Source organism: Scylla paramamosain, chromosome 30 (assembly GCF_035594125.1).
Source record: "Scylla paramamosain isolate STU-SP2022 chromosome 30, ASM3559412v1, whole genome shotgun sequence".
Taxonomy (NCBI): Eukaryota; Metazoa; Arthropoda; class Malacostraca; order Decapoda; family Portunidae; genus Scylla; species Scylla paramamosain.
The window spans coordinates 11,142,444-11,154,639 of record NC_087180.1 but is presented as its reverse complement, the minus strand read 5'-3'; the positions used below and the strand labels follow the sequence as shown (position 1 = coordinate 11,154,639).

The following is a 12,196-nucleotide window of genomic DNA, read 5'->3' as shown; positions in this document are numbered from 1 at the left end:
AACGCGGTTGGCTGGGCAGACGATCGTAGGTGAATAACACACACACACACACACACACACACACGTCGGCGATTTAACAGAACGATTTGAATTAAATCATAAATAGTAGGTTAAATTCAATACCTAAATATGCATTGTTGTAAGATTTAAAGCATTGTTGTAAGAGTGAACGTAAAATATATGACTGGAACTGTGAACTAAAGAGCAATTACTGTTAACAATAGAATAGTCTGCTTAGAAAAAAAATATAGGGTAGTTTTTTTTGTTTTTGTTTTTTTCACACGCTGCCCTCTCCCACCAACAATCGGCCATTATTCCACCTATGATTACAGTGAACCATTACAACTTTATTTTATATGGTATGGAACCTCGGCCGCTCCACTGCAGCTGAGGACACGGCAACGTCGTTGTTTGGCAAAGTTGTTTAGCCCACCACTCATAGTCTCAAACAAGTCAGGCCAGGGTCGGAGCTTATATGAGCACTATCCACTCACCCGACACTCCACACCAGGGTTGCCAATTGGCGTTTTTCACTGCCAAATTTAACTTTTTTTTTTTTTGGGGGGGGGGCAGTAAAACGTGTGTTTGGCAGTGGAAAACGACAATTTGACATTTTGGTATTAAAAATGTCTAAATTTGACAGTAAAAAAACCGAGTGATGCATTTTGATTAGTATTGCGTAATGAAATATTATTTTCGGCAAACAACTAAACCCATGCCTTCGATACGTGTAGAATACGCATAGGGCTCTGGTATTCTCGGGCTTTCGCAGGTCGCAAGCCTGTCAGTAGTCACTATGTACACCATGTTGGTCGCGCACTTCTGAACTCGCCATTATGTCTCAGTTGAAAGGACAAAACGATTCTGGGAGAAAGTACCAGGATACATTGGAGGAGTTCCCATGGTTAATAAAGGCGAAAGGTGGAACATAATCAGCATTGTGTAAAGTGTATCAGAAAATTTTGCAGCCCAGGAAAACTACCATTTAATTGCATGCTGACACTAAAGAACACAATGTGTGTGTTGGAGCAGTCAGTTCAGTAATAACAAATTTGTTTGAGAGAGGTGGTCCTTCCAGGATTCAGACACCCACTGATTAACTTAAAGCTGAGCTGCAGCTTGCAGTGGTTGTTTGTTGTCACAGTTCAATAACAACAATAGATCAGCTCAGTGATAATAAAGAACAACAATGCAGGAAGTAAACTTGAAAACAGGCGGTTGCATCGCACAAAGTGTTCTATGCTGATAAGTAACGTAACCCCTTGTGGAAGAACTACGGAAAAAGGTTAATAAGGCTAAGAAGTACTGTCTGATGGTTGTTGAGTCCACTGATGTATCATGTGAAAAGCACCTGTGTGTTTGTGTTAGGTATTATGATGATACTGCTGGTGATGTGGTAACCGCCTTTCTAGATCTTGTGTCTGTGACACCAGTGGTGAAGCTTTATTCATTGCTACCAAGGCCCTTCTTGACAAAAATGGTATTGCTTTGGAAAATTGCATTGGGTACTCCAGTGATGGTGCGAGCAACATGAGAAAACAATTTTCTCTGGTCTCAGATTAAGCAAGTGTACGCAGAGCTTAGCTCTGCGTACAAAAGGGTTTTGATACACCTCCATCATCCTTAGGGTTCATGTTCCTTGAATGCTTTTGTACGCAGAGCTTAGCTCTGCGTACAAAAGAGTTTTGATACACCTCCATCATCCTTAGGGTTCATGTTCCTTGAAATCCCTAAATTATTCAGAAAAAGCACCCTGAGACGCGAGAACTACAAGATTTTGTTTGAGGCGATGAACACTGGAGAAGAAAGAGACGGCACACCCCTTCCATTCCCGAGCTTCTCTATAACCAGATGGCTTGTGAGGAGTAAGGTGATTTATAACATACTTATAAAGTGGCTAGAGTTGAAAACCTACTTTGACTGTGCTAGTATGGAAGGTTCACATGATGTACGATACAAAGCTCGCATTCTGTGTGATATGTTACGTGATGAGTGCAATTACTTTTATTTTGTATTCTCTTCTCCCAGTGTCACCGAGTTCGAGAGTGAACTCGCTCTTTCAGTCAACTAATGCCACTCCATCGACGCTTCTTTATGAGCTAGACACACATTTCAAATCTCTGAGGCAACGAATCTATAATGCTGAAGGATAGTTACTACCACTTGAGAAGGTTAACTTTGGGGTCAAGTTTATGGTGGAGTGCAAGCGACTGCTACGTCAGGGAAATGCAGAGCATGAGCGTGTCTTAGCTATGCAGAAGCGTTGTCAGAGCATGTTAATAGAACTGGTGGATCAAGTGAAGTTGCGTCGGCCTGAAAAAAAAAAAAAAAAAAAAAACTTTTTGATGGTCTGTGCAAGTTGTCACCATGTAGAATCCTCACTCACCTGAACAGGCCTGCATTCAAAGACTTGCCTTTCTTTCACTTACTGGAAGATAAGCTAGAAATTTGTGAAGAGCAATATCGCAAAATTCTCTACCATCCTTGGGTCGATGTATCAAAATACAGCCTTCTAGATGACCCAGTCCAGTTTTGTTTCTCAATAAAGAAGTGTGAAGTGGAAAATCCTAAGCCATATGAAAAACTTCCAAACTATGCTCTGCAGCGCTTGACCACACCTGTGAGCAATGCCGTCTTGGAGAGAAATTTTTCCCATGTAACTGCAGTGAAGACGAAAGCTCGCAACAGAGTGAGTTTGAAAATGTTGGGGTCAATTTTATTATCTTGAAAATTATCTTGAAAATGTGCGAGGGAATTCTATCAACAGATGTGGGTGGGGGCGTGGTAGTGAAAAGGTTAGGACCAACTGTTTCATACGTAAGAAATATTAGGATTTGTAAAATTTTGGCATTGAAATTCTTATCCTGGCAGTAAATCTGAACAAATTTGACAACAGTACGAGACTTGGCAACCCTGCTCCACACTCACTTTGCAGTCCACAGTGTAACCACAGCCTTGGTCGGGGTTGGACAAGCAGCGTTGGTAGGTAAGTGTTTGAGCACGGAACTTGTGTATGTGTATGAGTGTACCGGCAACACGTAAGTATGTATGTGAACGGCAAAGCTTTTAGTGACAGAGAAAGATATTGTTCTTTTGGTGTAGTGGCCGCGTCTTGATCTCTTTGCGATAGGTAACCTTCCACATCCCAGTCCGGGCCGTGGGACCCATAAGCGTGTTTTTTTTTTTTTTTTTTCTTCTTCATCTTTCATGTATTTTGTTATTCATATTTTTTATTTATTTATTTATTTTCATTTTTATTTATTTATTTATTTATTTTATTTTTATTTATTTTTTTTTTTATTTATTTCTTTTTTTGTGTGTGTTAATGCATGTATTTTTATATATTATTTTCTTTGCGTATATTCTGTGAGGATTTTGTTTTATCATATCCATGGAGCATCGTTCTCTAAAGATTCATGAATTGTTTTTCAAAACTTCGCATCTGACACCATGTCGGTCATTCAGTTGCTACGGTAGGCGGTTACCCAGTTAAGAGATATAAACAAAATTCATAGGTTAGTAATCAGAGTAAGTTTGATAGACTAACAAAAGATGAAGGAAGAAATTAGTTTTCACTTAGTAGTTAATGAGTGGAAGATATTCAGTAATCAGACTATTTGTGCCAAATCCCTGTGTAGGAAACTTTAGACTAGATAAATTCATGGAGGTATGTGAGTGGATGTAAGTCGATTTATATTATATACAGGGACTGTCATGTATTGATTTGCAGGCGTCTTGCATACAGTTTCCCTTACATTTGTAAGAAGTTGAAGTGGGCGCGCCTGCGAGAGGCTCACAGACTAGTCAGCGAGTCCCGCCAAAACGAGTCTTAAGGCCCTGGAGGTTTGTTGTTGTGGGAATTTTGGCGGGAGAGGCGAGCGAGAGAGAGACAGGGTGCAGAGTAGTGGTGGATTTGCCATTTGATTTGCAGGAGTTTGGTCTTGGCAGTGTGCTGTGGGACGTCAGTGAGGTGGCACCGTAGCAGATACTGTGAACTAAGGAGGCTGCAGTGAGGAACTTGCTGTCCCTGGCTGCTATGGTGTTAGTACCGCCGTGCATGGAGGAAGAGCTGCAGTACTTCAGGGTAGTGGTAGTGGTGTACCTTCAGCGCCTTGGGTCGGTGTGCGGTTGGGCCTATAGGGTGTGAGGGTCCTGGGGGTACTGGTTAGGGTGGGACAGTGTCAGTGGCATATAACATTTCTTGTGTTGGTGCGTGAAGTGTTTATTTCTCCTGTTTATTTGTATGTGGATTTACCCATTTTCTCATGGGATCAGGTATTTTGGAGTGCCAGCAGTGTGGCCTCTAAGAGTGTTAAGCACTCATATTTTATTTGTGTTTTCTTTATTATGTACTCATTTGTGTTTTCTTTATTATGTATTCAATCATTAAATTTTTAAATTGTGGCCCAGGTTTCTGTGAACCTAAGCAGGAGGTTTAAATTAATCAGTGGGTTCTTGTGGTGAGTGCTTGGTGAGCCTAATTAAGGTAGGTTAACTGTGCCCTAGTTTTGCACTCATTACAATTGGTAGCAGAGCGTAGTTCTATGCCCTTTTGGGGAAATTGTTTCAAACTCCTGCTTGGGTCCAGTGCTTTTGGCAAAATCCACTTAAGTGTTAGTGTGGCACTACTCCTGCACAATGGAGGATTTGTTGTGTTTGGGTGATGTTGATGGCCAAGGTGTAGCTGGGGTTAAAGTTGAGTGCAAGGAGGAGAGCAGGGAGGTGGAAGTGACCCCAGAGGTAGTTGATAAATTAATCAGTAGCAATGCTCAGTTATCCCAAGCAGTGGCACAACTGTGTAATAAGTTTGACCAAATGGGGCACATGCAAAACATGGTGTGGTCACGTCCTGTGCCCACTATTGGAAAATTCTCTGGAAGGGTACGGAGGGCCAGTGAGTTGGATGACTGGGTAGAGGATGCCACAGAGAAAATAAAGCAGCTGGGATTACAGGGCTCTGAGGGAGTGTCATACCTGTGTGGGTTCTTGGAAGGCCCAGCCCGTCGAAGGGTCCGCAACAGTACTGTGAAGACTGTGTCTGACCTTTTTGATTGTTTGAGGTCTGCTTTTGGACCAGAACTGAATTATACAGACTTAGAAAAACAGCTGCATGCTCGGGTTCAACAGCCAGGTGAAGGAGTGTGGGAATTTGCTGATTCTCTGGGTGTTATTGTGGATAAAATGTACAAAGTGAGAGACAAGGGAGATAAAGAACGGCAATGGCTGCTAACTACATGGTTCTGTAGGAATTTGAGAGACAGAAAAGTAGGAGTGAAGTTGGGAAAATGGTGGGAAAAGCACCAGCCTGTGAAGTGGGAGGACATGGTTCAGCGAGCAGCAGACCAAGTGAGTGAGGCTGAGCGGATTGTGAAGGAAGAAGCAGAGTTAGTGAGTGGGAAAAAGCCAGAGAGAGTTGTGAGGAGTACCCTTTCTTCACCATCTTGCTCCTTGTGTGGACAACATGGACACTTGGGATATCAGTGTGAACGGTTCAAGGAGTTGGTGTCCAAGACAGCGGGAAACGGGAGTCCTTGAGAACAAGGGGCCAGCTCTCAAGGCCTGACGACAGGGCCCCCACTACAGCTCAGATAAGGAGTGTGACTAATGTGACCGAGGAACGGAATGATGTAAAAAGAGGGAAAGTTAAGTTGTTTGGAAAGACTCTGAGGATAGATGCGTTGGTGAATGGTATACCTGTAAGTGCTATGGCTGATTCTGGTGCTGAGGTCAGTCTGGTGACAGAGGAATGGTACAAACAGCACCTCCTCCCCAAGCAAGCTGTGATCTATGGGATGGACATTCGGATTACAGATGCAAATGGGAGGGAAATTCCCTGTTTGGGTTATGTGAAGGTGAATGTGGAAATTGAGGGAAAAAGTGTTAAAGACTGTGGACTTTTTGTGAAAGGTGGTGGTGGGGAGAGTGGTGTGGTGCAGGGCACTACATTGCCAGTGTTGTTTGGGATGAATGTGTTGAAGGGAGCCGTGCACCTGGGGCTAACTGAGAAGTGGGGCAGGTGTGTCCGTGCCATTGAGGCAAAATTGAGGGTGACACAACAGCCTCTGGGGTTTGCTGTAATTCAGCAGCAACAGGATTTAGTAATCCCGGCTGGTACCAGAAGAATAATGAGAGTGTTTGTGGAAAGTTTACAGGAAGTAGATGTAGATAGTGTGGTGTTGGAGCCCTTAGTGCCTGGTGAGGGCTACTGGGTGCCTGAAGGTTTGTGTATATTTCCCAGTTATACCAGAGTGGTTAAGGGTGAAGGATGGCTGTCAGTGGGTAACCTGGGACAAGCAGATGTGCAATTCAGGCCACAGTGGAAGGTAGCCAAAGTTTCTCATGGAAGGGAGGTTACTGTGGGAAGAGCTCACACACACACAGTAGCTCAGACTGCACCTCCTTCAGTGGTTAAGGAGTTCAAGGACAGACTAGGGGTGCAGGTTGATGAGAGTCAGCTTGATTCAGCACAGTTGGAGAGACTGGATGGATTGATCCATGAGTACGGAGATGTGTTTGCTGAAAACGAGCAGGATTTGGGATGTGCTACTGGAGTGGAGCATGAAATTCACCTCAATAGTGCAGTGCCCATTCGCCTTCCATACAGACATATTCCTCCCCCATGTATCACTGAGGTTAAAGCTCATGTAAAGGGACTGTTGGAACAGGGAGTGATAGAGGAGAGTGTGAGCCCATATGCAGCCCCAATAGTGATGGTGAGGAAGAAAGATGGTTCGCTGCGACTTTGTGTTGATTATCGAAGGCTGAACGAGGTGACAGTGAAAGATGCCTTCCCATTACCAAGGGTACAAGACACACTAGATGCATTAGCCGGGGCGCAGTATTTTTCTTCTTTTGATTTAGCTGCAGGTTATCATCAGATTCTTGTGCGGGCAGAAGACCGGCCCAAGACTGCTTTTGTAACACCATTTGGCCATTATCAATATGTGCGCTGTCCTATGGGGTTATCCAATAGCCCAGCAACATTCCAAAGGTTTATGGAGTATGTGTTTAGCGATCAGGTTTTTGTGACTCTTTTGGTGTATCTGGATGATTTGTTGGTGTTTGCTCGGAGTGTGGATGAGCATCTGGATAGACTGGAGGGAATGTTGAAGCTTTTGAGGAAACATGGGCTGAAGTTGAAACCTTCCAAATGCCACATACTAAAGCCCCAGGTTAGGTACCTTGGATTTATCATTTCTAAGGAGGGAATTAATACAGACCCAGAGAAAATACGGGCTGTACAGGAGTGGCCAGTTCCGCGCACTGTTAGGGAGGTCAGGGCATTTGTCGCATTCTGCTCCTTTTACAGAAGGTTTGTGAAAAATTTTGCGAAGGTGGCTGCTCCGTTGCATGCTTTGATGAGTGGTGATTCTAAGGCAGCAGTGAGTGATTATTGGGGGAAGGATGAGGCCAGAGCATTTGCCTTGTTGAAAGAGAAGTTAAGTCAGGCTCCAGTGTTGAAAAGTGCAGATTACAGCAAGCAGTTTGTGGTGGAGACAGATGCTAGCTTTGAAGGACTGGGAGCAGTTTTATCTCAGGAGCATGATGGGAGGTTGCATCCGGTGGCTTTTGCAAGTAGAGGTCTCAGAAAGTCAGAGCGGAACATGAGCAATTACAGCTCTAGGAAGTTGGAGCTGTTGGCTCTGAAGTGGGCAGTGACAGAGCAGTTTAAGCACTATCTGGTGGGTGGACATTTTATAGTGCTGACGGATAATAATCCACTGGCACATTTGAACTCTGCCAAGCTTGGGGCAGTGGAGAGTAGGTGGCTGGGTGACTTGGGAAGGTTTGATTTTGAGGTGAAATACCGGCCAGGGAAGGAGAATGGTAACGCGGATGGATTGTCGAGGAGGCCCCAGGAATTGATTGAGGGAGGGGAGGAAGAGAAGGAGATATGGGAAACCAGTCCTAACACCTCGGTGAAAGGGGTGGCTGTGATGCAGGTATGGCGTGGTGCCAGTAAGGAGCAGCTTAGGGATATGCAACAGTCTTGTCCAGTTGTAGGGAAGTTGTGGAGACAAATGATTGGTAGAGTGAGGCCAGCAGAACTAAGGCAGTTGCTACAAGTAGAGGAGTTTAGGCAATGGTGGAGAGTGAGAGGGTCCCTCATTATGAGGCATGGGGTGATCTACTGGCGTGGAAGGGAGACAGATTCTAGGAAGTGGAAAGTGGTGTTGCCAGTGAATCAGAGACAAGAAGTGCTTAAAGCCGCTCATGATCAGTGGGGTCATCAAGGGGTTGCTAGAACAACGTCACTAGTGAAGGATAGGTTTGCTTGGCCAGGACTACATGAAGACATCAAATTGTATGTGGCAAAGTGCAAAGTCTGTGTCATGGGGAAGGAGGAGGGTGTGCGGGCCAAGACTAAGTTGGGTACGTTGGAAGCCAACCGCCCCTGGGAAGTGTTGGCTGTTGACTTCACTTTGCTGGATCCGGCCAGGGATGGCAAGGAAAATGTATTGGTGGTGACGGATGTGTTTAGCAAGTTTGCCCTGGCCTTTCCTACTAAAAACCAAAAGGCAAGCACAGTAGCCAAGATCTTGGTGGAGGAGATTTTTCACCGTTTTGGTTGCCCAGAAAGGGTACATAGTGACCAGGGTAGGAATTTTGAGGGAAAGTTAGTGCAGGAACTATGCAAGTATTACCATGTAGCCAAGTCTCGTACCACCCCGTATCACCCTCAAGGAAATGGGATCTGTGAGAGGTTTAACCGCACCTTACATGGGATGTTAGTTACCCTTGGTCAGGAACAGCGGGAGCATTGGCCTAGGCACTTGTCAAGCCTCACTGCCATCTATAATACCACACCCCATGCTGTCACTGGTTTTTCACCCCATTATTTGTTGTTTGGTGTGGAGCCCCATTTACCTTTGGATAGGTTCTGTGAGGAAACTGATAGTGAGCCTACTAACCATAGCATGTGGATTAGGAAGCTCAGAGAGACACAAGAGGCTGCTTGGAAAGCAGCTAAGTTGAACATCAAGAGTTACCACAATACCAATAGGTGGAAGCGTCAGGAGCAAGGAAAAGCAGAGCCATTGAGGGTGGGACAAAGAGTGTTGCTAAGGGACAATGCAGTACTAGGTAGGAGGAAGATTCAGCCTAAGTTTGCAGCTGAGGTGTGGGAAGTTGAGGAGGTGTTGGATGGGGTGAGTGGGGTGTATAGGGTCAGACCAGAAGGTGAGTCCGGCTGTAGTAAGGTGTTACATCGCAGTAACTTGCGTCCTTGGAATGGCAGTGAGGGCCATGCAGGGACAAGTAATGAAGTGCCAGCAGGGACAAGTAATGAAGGGCCAACAGAGGAGGAAGAAGTAGAAATGCCAGATATGACAGAAGTGTTAAAGCGCTTTGGGTTTCCAGAACCGGACTCAGAGGAACAAGTGGACTCAGTGGTTGAGCAGGAGGGAGAGGATGCCCCAGGGCCTGGTGAAGAGCCAGATGAACAGAGTGGTGAAGGCTCAGAGCAGGTTAAAGGGGTTCAGGCCCCTCAACTCAGGAGGTCTAGTAGGATTGCTGAAAGGGGTGCAACGGGTTCGTCTTGTGTTGGCTGTGGGGATTGTGCATGAGGGCATGCACAAAGTTCAGGGGGGGTGAGTGTAAGAAGTTGAAGTGGGCGCGCCTGCGAGAGGCTCACAGACTAGTCAGCGAGTCCCGCCAAAACGAGTCTTAAGGCCCTGGAGGTTTGTTGTTGTGGGAATTTTGGCGGGAGAGGCGAGCGAGAGAGAGACAGGGTGCAGAGTAGTGGTGGATTTGCCATTTGATTTGCAGGAGTTTGGTCTTGGCAGTGTGCTGTGGGACGTCAGTGAGGTGGCACCGTAGCAGATACTGTGAACTAAGGAGGCTGCAGTGAGGAACTTGCTGTCCCTGGCTGCTATGGTGTTAGTACCGCCGTGCATGGAGGAAGAGCTGCAGTACTTCAGGGTAGTGGTAGTGGTGTACCTTCAGCGCCTTGGGTCGGTGTGCGGTTGGGCCTATAGGGTGTAAGGGTCCTGGGGGTACTGGTTAGGGTGGGACAGTGTCAGTGGCATATAACATTTCTTGTGTTGGTGCGTGAAGTGTTTATTTCTCCTGTTTATTTGTATGTGGATTTACCCATTTTCTCATGGGATCAGGTATTTTGGAGTGCCAGCAGTGTGGCCTCTAAGAGTGTTAAGCACTCATATTTTATTTGTGTTTTCTTTATTATGTACTCATTTGTGTTTTCTTTATTATGTATTCAATCATTAAATTTTTAAATTGTGGCCCAGGTTTCTGTGAACCTAAGCAGGAGGTTTAAATTAATCAGTGGGTTCTTGTGGTGAGTGCTTGGTGAGCCTAATTAAGGTAGGTTAACTGTGCCCTAGTTTTGCACTCATTACACATTCTTATGAACATAGGCCCAGGCTTGCTAGACTAACTCTACATAAAGGAGCGCAGACAGGAGCGGAAGGGTTGTGTTAAGTTGACGGGTTAGTTGATACCAGGAGAGTAGGGGGATTTCATTCCAATCTTAGTTTTCAGCAGGGGCAGTAAGTTTGACCTCCGTGGTCCGATTCTTTAGGGGAAGCTACGCTGATATTAGGATGTTAAGAAATATTTGGTAGATTCTTAGGGCCTCACCAAAATACATCTCGATCCAAACTAACTCATTCCTAGGGATCTTGACGTGTTCTTAATGCAGTAAAATAAAACCTTATATTTGTGCCCATGGTTATTCTACAAAGCGCGTAGCAAAAATAAATAAATAATTAATTAATTAATATAATAATAATAATAATGACGATAATAATAATAATAATAATAATAATAATAATAATGATAATAATAATAATAATAATAATAATAATAATAATAATAATAATAAATTTTCAAAATAGATTATTACAATAAATGATATTATAACGGTGGGAGGTAAGTACGTATACTTTAGGAGGACATTTTGTATGCATCTTTAATGAAATCAACATTAACTTTCTCTCTCTCTCTCTCTCTCTCTCTCTCTCTCTCTCTCTCTCTCTCTCTCTCTCTCTCTCTCTCTCTCTCTCTCTCTCTCTATATATATATATATATATATATATATATATATATATATATATTTTTTTTTTTTTTTTTTTTTTTTTTTTTTTTTAATGAGGGAACGTTGCTTCTCTATCAGTTCTGCTGTCAGTTTTCCGAAGAGAATACCGTTGGATTTCGGACGAAAATCTGATAGCAGAACTGAACGAACGAACGTTTCCCCACTAGAATAATAGAAAATTCACACAATAGACTAAACAACACAGTTAATGCTGTAGACTTCAATAAAAGAATTACGTATATACAACAGCAGTCTACGTAGGTGTGTGACAGACGTAAGCAGGAAAGGTTTGTGGTTAAGCCGAGTACTTGGTGATGAAAGCCCAACAGGGCTCGCACCCTCATTCCCCACTCCCCCATCTTGATGCCTCTCTTACTCACTCGTCCCCACTCTCACGCCCTTTGTTAACCATCTTTACTTAAGATAATGATGACTCCTTCTCGTATTGATTTATATTATATCTGACAACTGTTTCGTCGTGTTGTTAACAATTAAGTGAGATACAGTGCAAGTTGGACCTGTTGTTACAACGCATGTTGTTTATTATTCACACAGGTTGTGTGTGTATTTTTAACTTCCATTCATTCTTGTTAATTGATAATTTACGTCTTACGTTATAACAACGTAAAATGGTTGTCCAGTAATTTCTGCATTAAGTAAATGAATCAAGATCCGCTCAACTGATCGCAATCATCGGAAAATATTCGGCTTGTTGCCACAGCACTGACGCAGTTATCATGTAATATGTAAGCGCTTTACTGAGAGTCGGAATTAACGTGTATGCGCTTTACTGAGTCGGAATTAACAGAATAACAAGTTTATAAAACATAAAAACTGGTCAGCGTTGTTCATGTTATTTATGTATTTAATACAATGAAGTCTCGGTTTATTGTCAGTCGGGTTACGTGTGCAGCACGTTTGTGGAAGAGTTTTCTTCAGTCTTTGTTTAATTAACACTTACCCTTTGCATAATATTGACTTGCATACCATTAGAGTAATAAGCATACATAACCTGACTGGCAATAAGACGAGAATTCACTGTATAGCTACATGTCTGTTTCCATGACATTCATTCAACATTAACCAATTTTGTTTACCTACCGTTATCCTATTAATTGTGAGTCTCATTAAATCGTCAAC

General features: G+C 43.6%; 1 protein-coding gene across 2 annotated transcripts in view; it reads left to right on the top strand.

The window, feature by feature from the left end:
- The first annotated feature begins 2,479 nt into the window (after positions 1–2,479).
- Positions 2,480–12,196, top strand: part of LOC135115838 (uncharacterized) — a 48,234-nt gene continuing 38,517 nt past the window's right edge. Inside the window, exon 1 of one of the 2 annotated variants that reach the window (XM_064032842.1) lies at positions 2,480–2,986. The gene's annotated coding sequence lies outside the window, so the exon portion shown is untranslated. The remainder of the gene's footprint in view (positions 2,987–12,196) is intronic. The other variant, XM_064032839.1, reaches the window with a different exon arrangement.